General features: G+C 44.3%; 1 protein-coding gene across 1 annotated transcript in view; it reads right to left on the minus strand.

The window, feature by feature from the left end:
* The window catches only part of LOC119576779 (mitochondrial import inner membrane translocase subunit Tim9-like), a 33,287-nt gene extending 24,703 nt beyond the window's left edge, over positions 1 to 8,584 (minus strand). The window contains exon 1 of the mRNA XM_037924417.1: positions 8,473 to 8,584. The gene's annotated coding sequence lies outside the window, so the exon portion shown is untranslated. The remainder of the gene's footprint in view (positions 1 to 8,472) is intronic.
* Between the last annotated feature and the right edge of the window lie 1,416 nt (positions 8,585 to 10,000).

Consider the following 10,000-nt stretch of genomic DNA (forward strand, 5'->3'; position numbering starts at 1 on the left):
ATACATGGCTTCTAGTGGCAAGCGAAAATCCAAAGCACAGGTTGACTCTGTGAGACCTGCTGCTAAAATGGACAAGACATCAGCCAAAAACATGTCTGTCCATGAGATTGTCCAGCAGATGGACTCTCGTGCTGCCCTCTCCAGGCCAGCACCCAAATCAGAGAGACCTCTGAGTAGCCCTCAGACATCCTAACTGACCGAGATGGGAGCACACGCTGAACCAGCCGAAACAGCAGCTGCTCCGACGACCGCAGCCCAGAATTTAAGCCGAAAGGGCGGCCCGAAACGACCCAGGGCGGAGACAGACTCTGAGGGAGAGTCTGGACCTCCTAGGCGTTTCCCACAGTTCAAGGGTCCCTCTAACCCTGAAGGCTTCGACAATGCCTACCAACTGGTAAGAGCAAAAGAGAAAAATCCGGTTGTCAATCCGGCCAGGGCATTATTATTATGCCCAAAGACCAAGCTACTCTGAATTTCTTGCAGGAAACCAAGGTCTTAATGATGGGAGGAAAGTGTATCTCTCGCCACTGAATCAAGATGGTGCTACTTGGCTTCTCACTTTCTTATGATATGGATCTAATCACATCACACCCACAGGTCGTGGACGCTTCCCGAATGTCGAAAGGAAAGACCCCAACCAGGCAAGTCTTGGTGACCTTGAAAGGAGTCCCAATCAATACCCTTGATCTGGGTAAATGGGGTTCCTTCAGCCTAAGAACATATGTGCCTTAGCCACTTCGGTGCTTTAATTGCCAAAGATACGGTCACCACCAGGCTAGCTGCAAGGCCAAGCCTAAATGTGGTGCCTGGGAAGGCCAAAGGAAGGCCAAAGGGACATAAAAGCTAAATGTCCCAACTTGCTCTGCCAGGAAAGAGGCGGCCCTCAGGCGACAAGAGGTTGCTAAAAAGCGACCAGACTTTGTTCTTGCTCCCCCAGGCACCAATGTCTGGGGACAGAACAAAAGAGAAAAGACTTCCCGACCTCTCGAGAGGAAGGAAGCTCCTCCACAACTGACACCGGATATCTCTGATAAGAAGGGGTTTCCGACCATAAAAAAAATGCAAAAAAAGAACCTCAGGAATAAAGGTTCAAAGAGCATTACAAAAGCCTCCCCAAGAGACGATCTCCTCTTTGACGAGGAAGATATGACTCTCCTGTTGACTGCTGTAGTCACTGCAGTAGCAACAGCTTTGGAGGTCGAGTGAGGAGGCGGAGAAGGCAGTCAAGGTCGCCATGACGGCAATGACCCAGATTGTTGTAGTCCTGAAAGGGAGGAAGCTGAACAGAGCCAAAGCAGCCCCACCCTCACCCCAGGACGAGACTCACCCTCCCCACCCCAACCCTGGCCATGCCCTTACAGGCAGCGTCAGAACATTGGACCCACGGGTAGCCTGACAAAGAGCTCAAAACCAGATGAAGACCCTTCAATCAGCGAGGACAATGGAGTTGTCAGACTCCGATACAACAGACTCTGAAACCGAATACAAAGTGTGATCAAGGAACATTGGCATTGTCATGCTCCAAGAGACATTAACAAAAGGGACTGTTCGCTTCTCAGGGTATCATGTCTTCATGCTGTCAAGAACAGCTGGAAAAAGAGGTTTGATCACCCTAGTCAGAGCAACAATCCCTTGCTCTGCAATAGCCAATGCAATGCACTGGGAGAGGATGTTGAATCTCTTGTTGTTCAGATTCACCTGGCTGGGGGCTTCCTCAAGCTGTACAATGTGTACAACAAGCCAGGCTGTAGGAGCTTAGACATCAGCCAGGTCTGTGCTACTGCAGCACAAGACCGAGTGATCATAGGAAGAGACTTCAATACACACCACCCAATCCAACCAATGTGCTTAGACTTCCCTCGAGATCGCTCTTCTCAATAGTCAAGAGCCAACGCATGCCAGAGGAGGGGTTGTAGACCTCACCTTGGCCTCTGCGGCTCTGGTGGAGAGAATCAGATGATATCTTGATGAGACCGTCACAAGTGACCATTGTGGCACTGTTACTACCCGCATGGATGCTGGCCCAGCCCAAATGCCACAACCAAATCCAAGATGGAAAACAGACAAGGCCAACAGGCAAGCATTTAAGAAAGCCTTGGCCTACTGCCAAAGAAGCAATGAACCCCCACAGAGTGAACATGTGGAAGTGCTTGAAGCCAGACTTATCAGTGCCATAAATCAAGCAGCCCAGACTATACCTAAAGTCGGCCATATTCCAGAGTTACAAAGATGCGGTACTTTAATGACGAGTTTAAAAAGTAAACCACAGAGTGAGCTGTGTAAAAAATTTTTCCAAAGACAAAGAACCCCTGACAACCTAGTCCTTCTAAGGGAATCGTCGGATCCCAAGGAAAATGCTAGGGTCAGGGAGGGGAAAAGTGGGGGGAATGGTGCGATCTTTTAACTCCCGAACCCCCCTTTACGGGCTGTGGCTACAAGGCCTCGCCCCGGGGGGTGCCCCAACCACGACCTTCAATCAGAAAAAAACAGACTGGGCAGGAGTTCTCTGCGAGAAAAAGCAGCAACGTCTGCCAGCCGAACTGAGGCAAACCCAAGAACCCTAAAACCGCCGACTTGTCATACAGAGAAAGGGCAGCCAAACCGAAAACTCAGGTTATTTTCTGTCTGGGGGAAAACAAGAAAAACGTACAAAAACTTCTTTGCCAGCCCCGGGTTTTTTGGGGTTTTTTCGTACTCCATCTTCCCACCTGGGACTGCGGGTGAGCTTGCATTCCCTGAAACTCTAAACAAGCCCTTTGGAAAATTCCATTTAAACCCCAGACTGGAAGAGGGATATCACAGTTTCCCCTCCCAAAATCGGGGAAAGGAAACCCGGAAGTACCCCCCATCTCTTGCTGTCGAAGGGGCTTCAGCGTAGTCTAATGTTTCGTTCTTCGTTTGTATTTGCGAAGATCTGGCTTCGCCCGGGCCTTCTCATGTGGCCCGGTCTGTGTCAGCTATTTATGTTTCTTTTTTTTCTCTGCACTCTTGCTTTCCTTGGGGGGGATTGCCCGCGCCTCCGCCCCCATGATGTAATCTCTTACCCCCGTGGCTGTTGTGGGGGGGACCCTTTTCAGAAATTATGTGTGTCTCGCTTTGTTTCCTCTTCACCGATACGGCTGTTTGTATAAGTTGCCCTAAATATATATATACTCGTTCACTGCATCTAGCGCCTTGCCTTGTACATGTCTCTGCTCGAACTGAACTCCACTTTTGAACATGACCTATGTCTTTTTCCTGTTATATAGTTTTTTGGTGTTTTCCAGTTTTGGGGGGTACCAGTGGGGGTAACAAAAATAACCCCCATTTTTGGACTTGGTACGTGGTGTGCTGTGGTATAATGTATTTGTGTATAAAAAATATATATATTTATAATAAATAATAATAATAATATAATATAAATATATATTGGTTGTGGGTGTGTGTGTGGTGTGTGTGTGTGTGGTGGGGTGTGGGTTGTGTGTGTGTGTTTGTTTTGTGTGGGTGTGTGGTGTGTGTGTGTGTGTTTGTGTGTTTGTGGGTATTGTGTGTGTTGGTGGTATAATATTAATAATATATATATATTATATTTAAAAATTTATTATATAAATATTTGGTGTGTGTGTGTATATATTGTGTTATATTGTAATATATATATATATAATATATATTATTATTATATATATATAATATATATAATATAAGTATATTATATAAAAATTTATATAATATATATATATAAAATATATATCGTGTTGTGTTGTGTGGGGTGTGTGTGTGTGTTGTGTGTGTTGTGTGTGGTGGTGTGTGTTTTTGTGTGTTTTTGGGGTGTGTGTGCGTGGCGGTGCGTGTGCGTGTGCGTGTGCGTGTGCGGTGCGTGTGCGTGTGCGTGTCGTGTGCTGTGTGTGTATGATATATGTATAGTGTAAATTGTATATTTTAAATGTGTGTGTGTGGGGGTTGTGTGTGTGTGTGTGTGTGTGTGTGTGGGTGTGTGTTTGTTTTGGGTGTGTTTGTGTGTGTGGTGGGGATGTGTGTGTGTGTGTGTGTGTGGTGTATTAAAATTTGTGTGCAAGTGTGTGTGTGTGGTGTGTGTGTGTGGTTGGGTTTTGTGTGTGTGTGTGGTGGGTGTGTGTGTGGTGTATTGTTATATGTGTCAAGTGTGTTGTTGTGTGTGTGTTGTTTTTTTTGGTGTTTTTGTGTGTTGTTTTGTGTGTGTGTGTGTGTGTGTGTTGTGTGTTTTAAATGGATGGGGTAATTCTTTTCTGTTACAGGATGTGGATATTCTTTGGGTTTCCCAGTGGACCACGAGCTGTTTTCCAGTGGACCCTAAAGCCCCAAATATAACCTTTCGCTCAGCGAGGCGGGAGGTCAATCTGATACTCACCTCTTTTTGACCGGGAGTTCGTGCAAAGATCCACGCGCTAAGATCAGCCCAAATCGCACCGCCCTCTCCCTCCGGTAGCTGACCGCGACCTCCGCGCGGCGTTTTTAAAACCCTTTTTAGCAAGCTACGTCGTCGTGTGTTGTTCCCCCCTTTACTTTTGTTTTGCGTCCCCTTCACCCCCTGTACTAGAGTAGGGCATAGCCTTTAAAATCTGGTGGCAGGGTGGCGTGCTTCCTTTTCCGGCTCGCGCATAAACGAAACCCCTTCGAAAAAAATCCGCTCGACCACTTCAAGACAGGCTAAAAAAAAAAAAAAACATAATACACTTTTTGGCCCCTTTTTTTTTTCTTTTCCCCTTCTCCCAAAATGTGTTAAGCTTTGTTTTTTGTTGGTTAAAGGTGCTAATAACAGCAAAGGGCCGTTCTCACACTTTTCCCCTTACCTCAATCGCTTTCCCCTGCGATCGATATGTGATCATTAAACTGAATTTGTTCGTTAGTTAGTAAATAATTATTTTCTCTCGTTTTTAGAGATTTATGTTTTTTCATCTGCAACAAATTTAACGCGTTCGTGTTTTATCTTTCACAAATACCCTTTATTTTTCCCCCCCACACCCCACCTGACCATCCCTTTTTTTTTCGCTTGCGGTCACTTTGGATTAGAAAAAGTTTTGTTTTTCCCTCTTGACCTGCCCTCCTTTCTTTTTTCCCCGGGCGGTGGCGACAGGGGAAAGGATCAACTTGACAGTTTGGTTTCCCCGTAATTTGGTTGTTTTTTATGTTGACGCCCGGGGGTTAACCATAGCATTTTTAAAATTGTTTTTGGTGAACTTCTAGGGCGCTAAACGGGGCCCTGTAACGAAATTTTCTTTAAATTTGTTTATTTGAATAAGAGTAGGATTTCCCCCCATTCTAGGGGCCCAGGATTGCCCGATATTGCCCCGTGATTGCGTAAACGCCCAATAGATCTGGCCCCCCGTTTGTTCGAAAGTAGGTACAATAAACCAAAGTTAATCATTCGGCACCTTTTGAGTGGTGTGACCCCGCAGTTATGCCCTTAATTAATGTAGGCCTAGGGGGTTTAACTAGAAACATTATTTCCCTTATTAAAACACACCTTTCTCACCCTCCTCAAATCGCTTGCATGTTTTGGGGACCCCCAAACGTTTGTGTATTCGTGAAGTTTATATTCTTTTGGGAATTTTGTAAGCCCATACAGATACGCAGAAGAGAGCAGGTTTTTTATATTTCCCCGCCTCGAGTCGCCTCAATCTATATGGCATTTGGGGGATAATCCCCCCGTTAATGAGTTTTTTTTGAGGTCGGGATCCTGCTAACATGTCCCGGCAGTTTTAATTTCTGACCCCGAGTAATTTTTCTTTTAAATAGCTTTCGAATATTTTTTCTGTCACCCTTCTTCATGGTACTTCTGTGGGATATCTTAAATGTTGAATTTAATGTGGTAGTTGAATAAACTTAAATGCTAGCTTGCTATGTACTTCAGTTTTGTTATAGTAGTTAATATTCGGTTTGTGATTCATTCTTTTTATGAGGGTTTCTCTCCTTCCCCTCCATTCAAAGCTACTTTCACTCACCACCTAACACCACACTCACCTCACTCCCCACCCAAAGGACAAAAGTCACAGACCCTTTTCATTAATATGGGTTGGGTTTCTGTCTTGTGCCGGTTTAAGATTATTATCTATCTCTTTAGCCCCCAATTTTTTTCTGTTTTTATGATGCTCAAGATGATGTACAATTAATCTATTTCTTCTCTGTGGGGCGCTGTGGTTCAAGTAAAAACTTCGCAGATTGCCCCTTGTCGTTCCCTTATTTACTCCATATCTATCAAGACGGTTGGGGATTCAAGCTAGGTCTTGAGACCGCTACTGAGTCTCCCTCTTCTTTTTCTTCTTTATCTTAGGGAAAAAAAACAAAGAAAAAAAAAAAGGGAAAAAAAATTTAAAACCCAAATTTAAAAAAGCAATTTTTTTTTTCAATAAAACCCGGGTAGTGGTAGTAACACCCCTTCTTTTTCTGTTCCTTTCTTTTCTCTTACTCTGGGGCCCTTTCTGTATGATCTGGTTCCCCGACTTATATTGCCGTCGGACCGACCGGCACCGAAGGAAACTTGCTACAGTTCCGGTCACCTAGGATGCCTGGGAAGGACGTCATCGAATCGCCCTCGGCCCACGGACCGAGATTTTTTTTGGGCAAAAAGGTGTTAAGCCCTCCCAGTTTAGTGGATGGGCTTGCCTGCCGACTCCTCGTAGATCCAGCGAAAAAGCACCTTGCCGCAGGGTACCCCAGTCCCCCGAATGCTTGCATAGGCGACGCCTGGCTACCCGCAGATCCGGGCACTCCAGGAGCTCTAGTGCAGTATCACCGCCCCGGATGCCCCCCCGTCCCGATGCCCTAGACCGGGTGAAGATTTTGAGGACGTGTGACGCGGAAAAGGGCCTGGACGAGATCTTGAGGGGCATGTGGACGAGGACGCCACCCGGGTTTGCTGGGCCAGGACTACGAGGAGGTCTAGACGAATCTGAAGTCAAGGAGGACCTGTGCGAGACTTTCGAGGACGTGTGGACATCGAGGACGGACAGATTACACCAAGGACCAGGAGGATGAGGACGACAGGGACGAGCAACCACAAGGATGCACCAGGACCACGCATGAAAACGAGACGACCAGCCAAGTTAGATCACCCTTGAAGGCGCCTCGAGGGCGAGGCGCGAATAGGTGGCCGAGCAATATAGGATGTGGATAATTCTATTTCTGTTACAGGATGTGGATAATTCTATTTCGGTTTCCAGTGGACCACGTGGCTGTTTTCCCACGTGGATCCAAAAGTTCCCAAATATAACCTTTCGCTCAGCGAGGGCGGAGGTCACATCTGATATCTCACCTCGTTTGACCGGGAGTTCGTGTGAAGCACCCAACGCGGTAGGGTCAGCTCCGCCCTCCCTCTCCGGGCGAGCTGGCTGCGACTCGCATACCGCGATTACCTGTATAACTAGACATGTCTCGTGTGTTCTTATACTGCGTCTGTCAACTCTTAGGAATAAAGAGTGAAAGCCGTTAACAAGTATAACTACCCTCTGTTCACCATTGCACTAAGGATGATAGCCTTTTACAGTGCGTGTGTGTGTGTGTGTGTGTGTGTGTGTGTGTGTGTGTGTGTGTGTGTGTGTGTGTGTGTGTGTGTGTGTGTGTGTGTGTGTGTGTGTGTGTGTGTGCGTGTGTGCGCGTGTGTGATTATGTATGTACTTATATTAACATAAACACAGTAACGTGTTATATTTTCGTTTCTTATTGTGGCTGTTTTCCTTTTCATCATATTAGTATATATACTTATGTGTTTGTGTCACGTTGTACTAAAGGCTAAGAACCACATCCCAAGCCAGGGGGCTCCCTGAGAAGAGGGAGGAGCTCAAGAGGATCTACGAACTGAAAACAAAGGCAATTCCCCTTTCTAACGCTCCAGACGACTGCATTGCAATTACCGAAACTGACGAATGTATCAATTAGATTTCCAAAATGAAAATAGAAGATCCAAGAAAAAGCATTTGCAGCAGTAGTCTCACGCGAAGGGAAGGCCAAGATAACCCTCGTCCTGAGAGGAATTGGACGGGGTATTCTCCAGCAGCGAAAGAAAACATTAAAGGCTATAATTCAAAGGAAACCTCCCTTATGCATTGCGGAAGGTGTGTTCATCATGCAGAAGCCTAGCATAATAAAGGTTCCTCTGCTCACGTTGGAAATGGCTGATAAGCTGAAAACTTAAAAACTGCCCAAGAAAGAAGAAAAATATGTAGTGGATGTGCAAACCCTTGCCACACCTGCAGGGAAGCTCAAACAAGGACAGCCCCAAATGCGTCAACTGCGGAGAAAGCCCTTGAACCCTTTCAGGCAAAGGCGAACTCCGCAAAGCAGCAATCTTAAACTTAGAAAAGGATAAATAGGCAAAGCGAATAGAAAAAATAACGTCCCTACAGCGATGTTGCAAAACAAACAGCAGCCTTCAATGAAGCCACTACGAACGAACAAGCCTTGAAAACACCCGTCTACAAACCCTTGCAAGTAATAGGCATTCTCTTCCATGCTCACCTGGACAACCTTGGGAAGCCTGCTCTTACGCTGCAGAAAAAATGGACGAGCACAAGCTAACCTACCAGCCGTTAAGGGCCAAATTTTGCTTCCCTCGTCAAAATAGTCCCACCTGAAACACACAGAAAAAAAAAAATAATCTCACGCTGGACGCTGCTAGTAATGATAATGAATCTAGGAAATGTTTCCTCACCTTCGATTTTCACTAAGATAAATGGAATAACAATTTTTAAAAATCAATGATATACTATGTAGCACAAAGGTTATGAACAAGATAAATAATCGTCCGTAGCTAAGAACGATATTATTCAAAAGAATAATATCTACTATTGATTTAGAGCGAAGATACTTTCAAACTATGAGTTTATAATGAAAATAACAAAGGCAAATAAAATTGGCCTACGAACATTTCTAGGATGGCCATAATAGTGCTAAGGAGCTATTATTTGTCTTAAGAATAATAAAGCTATTAATATACTCCAGCTAATGCTTAGTAGTGTATTTCATCTATTGGCGACACAACAGGTAATTTACCAAGAGAACTTCATCGAAATCATTCACATGTGTCGTCCATGTCAGCGGTTTGTTTACTAAAGTGACGTCATGAAACTGTAGCAAGCTTCCTCCGGAAGCAGTTTTAAAATGTCTGCTTTGTTTACGAAACCAGACATATCTGACCAAGAATGAACAAGATGTTTCGACCGTGATATAATCCTGAATGATGAGAGTTGCAGGTTTTATTAAAAGCAACATCAAGCATATAACACCATTAACGATTTTGACGGAGAATTCTAAACAGTTGAAATAGACTCAACAAGAGGACATGTAATAATAGCCATCTACTTATTGTCGCCTACAAGATCGTACATGTTATGAAAAAACATCCCGCCTCCTGGGGATACAACAAAGCAGTGTTTATTCCAGGAGACTTTAACGCCAAACACAGCATCCTTGGAGAACCTCCATGAGCGTCCACCTTCCCATTAATTCAATAATCTGCATAAACCATATCTAGTTATCAAGTACCCCGAAATTTGTATACAAAAGAGCAGACTGGAATATGTACAGAAATACACGATCATCCTTGAACTCAGTGACAGGTCCACAGACCAAATAGATGAAGAATTGAAACTGGTTTGAAGACATCCTCCCAGCCAAGAGGACATAAATTCCATCCTTCACCTTTAAAAGTAAACCTCACCCCATCACATTCCACAATTAGAAAATCTGAAAACATATATATATATATATATATATATATATATATATATATATATATATATATAATATGCATATATATATGGGACACACTTGGTCTACCGACCTCGACTGCCCACACCAACCCCCAATTACCTGCACCCACGAATTGTGATTAGTGCTAATATTGATCTTTATTTCCAGAGTCATTTCTTGTCAAATATATATCATATCATGTCTATATACTGTGATTATATATATTATATCGTGCCTATATACTGTGTTTATTGAAGTTATAATATTTTTTTAACCTTTTATTTTTCTATTGTGG

This window comes from Penaeus monodon, chromosome 9, assembly GCF_015228065.2.
Source record: "Penaeus monodon isolate SGIC_2016 chromosome 9, NSTDA_Pmon_1, whole genome shotgun sequence".
NCBI lineage: Eukaryota > Metazoa > Arthropoda > Malacostraca > Decapoda > Penaeidae > Penaeus > Penaeus monodon.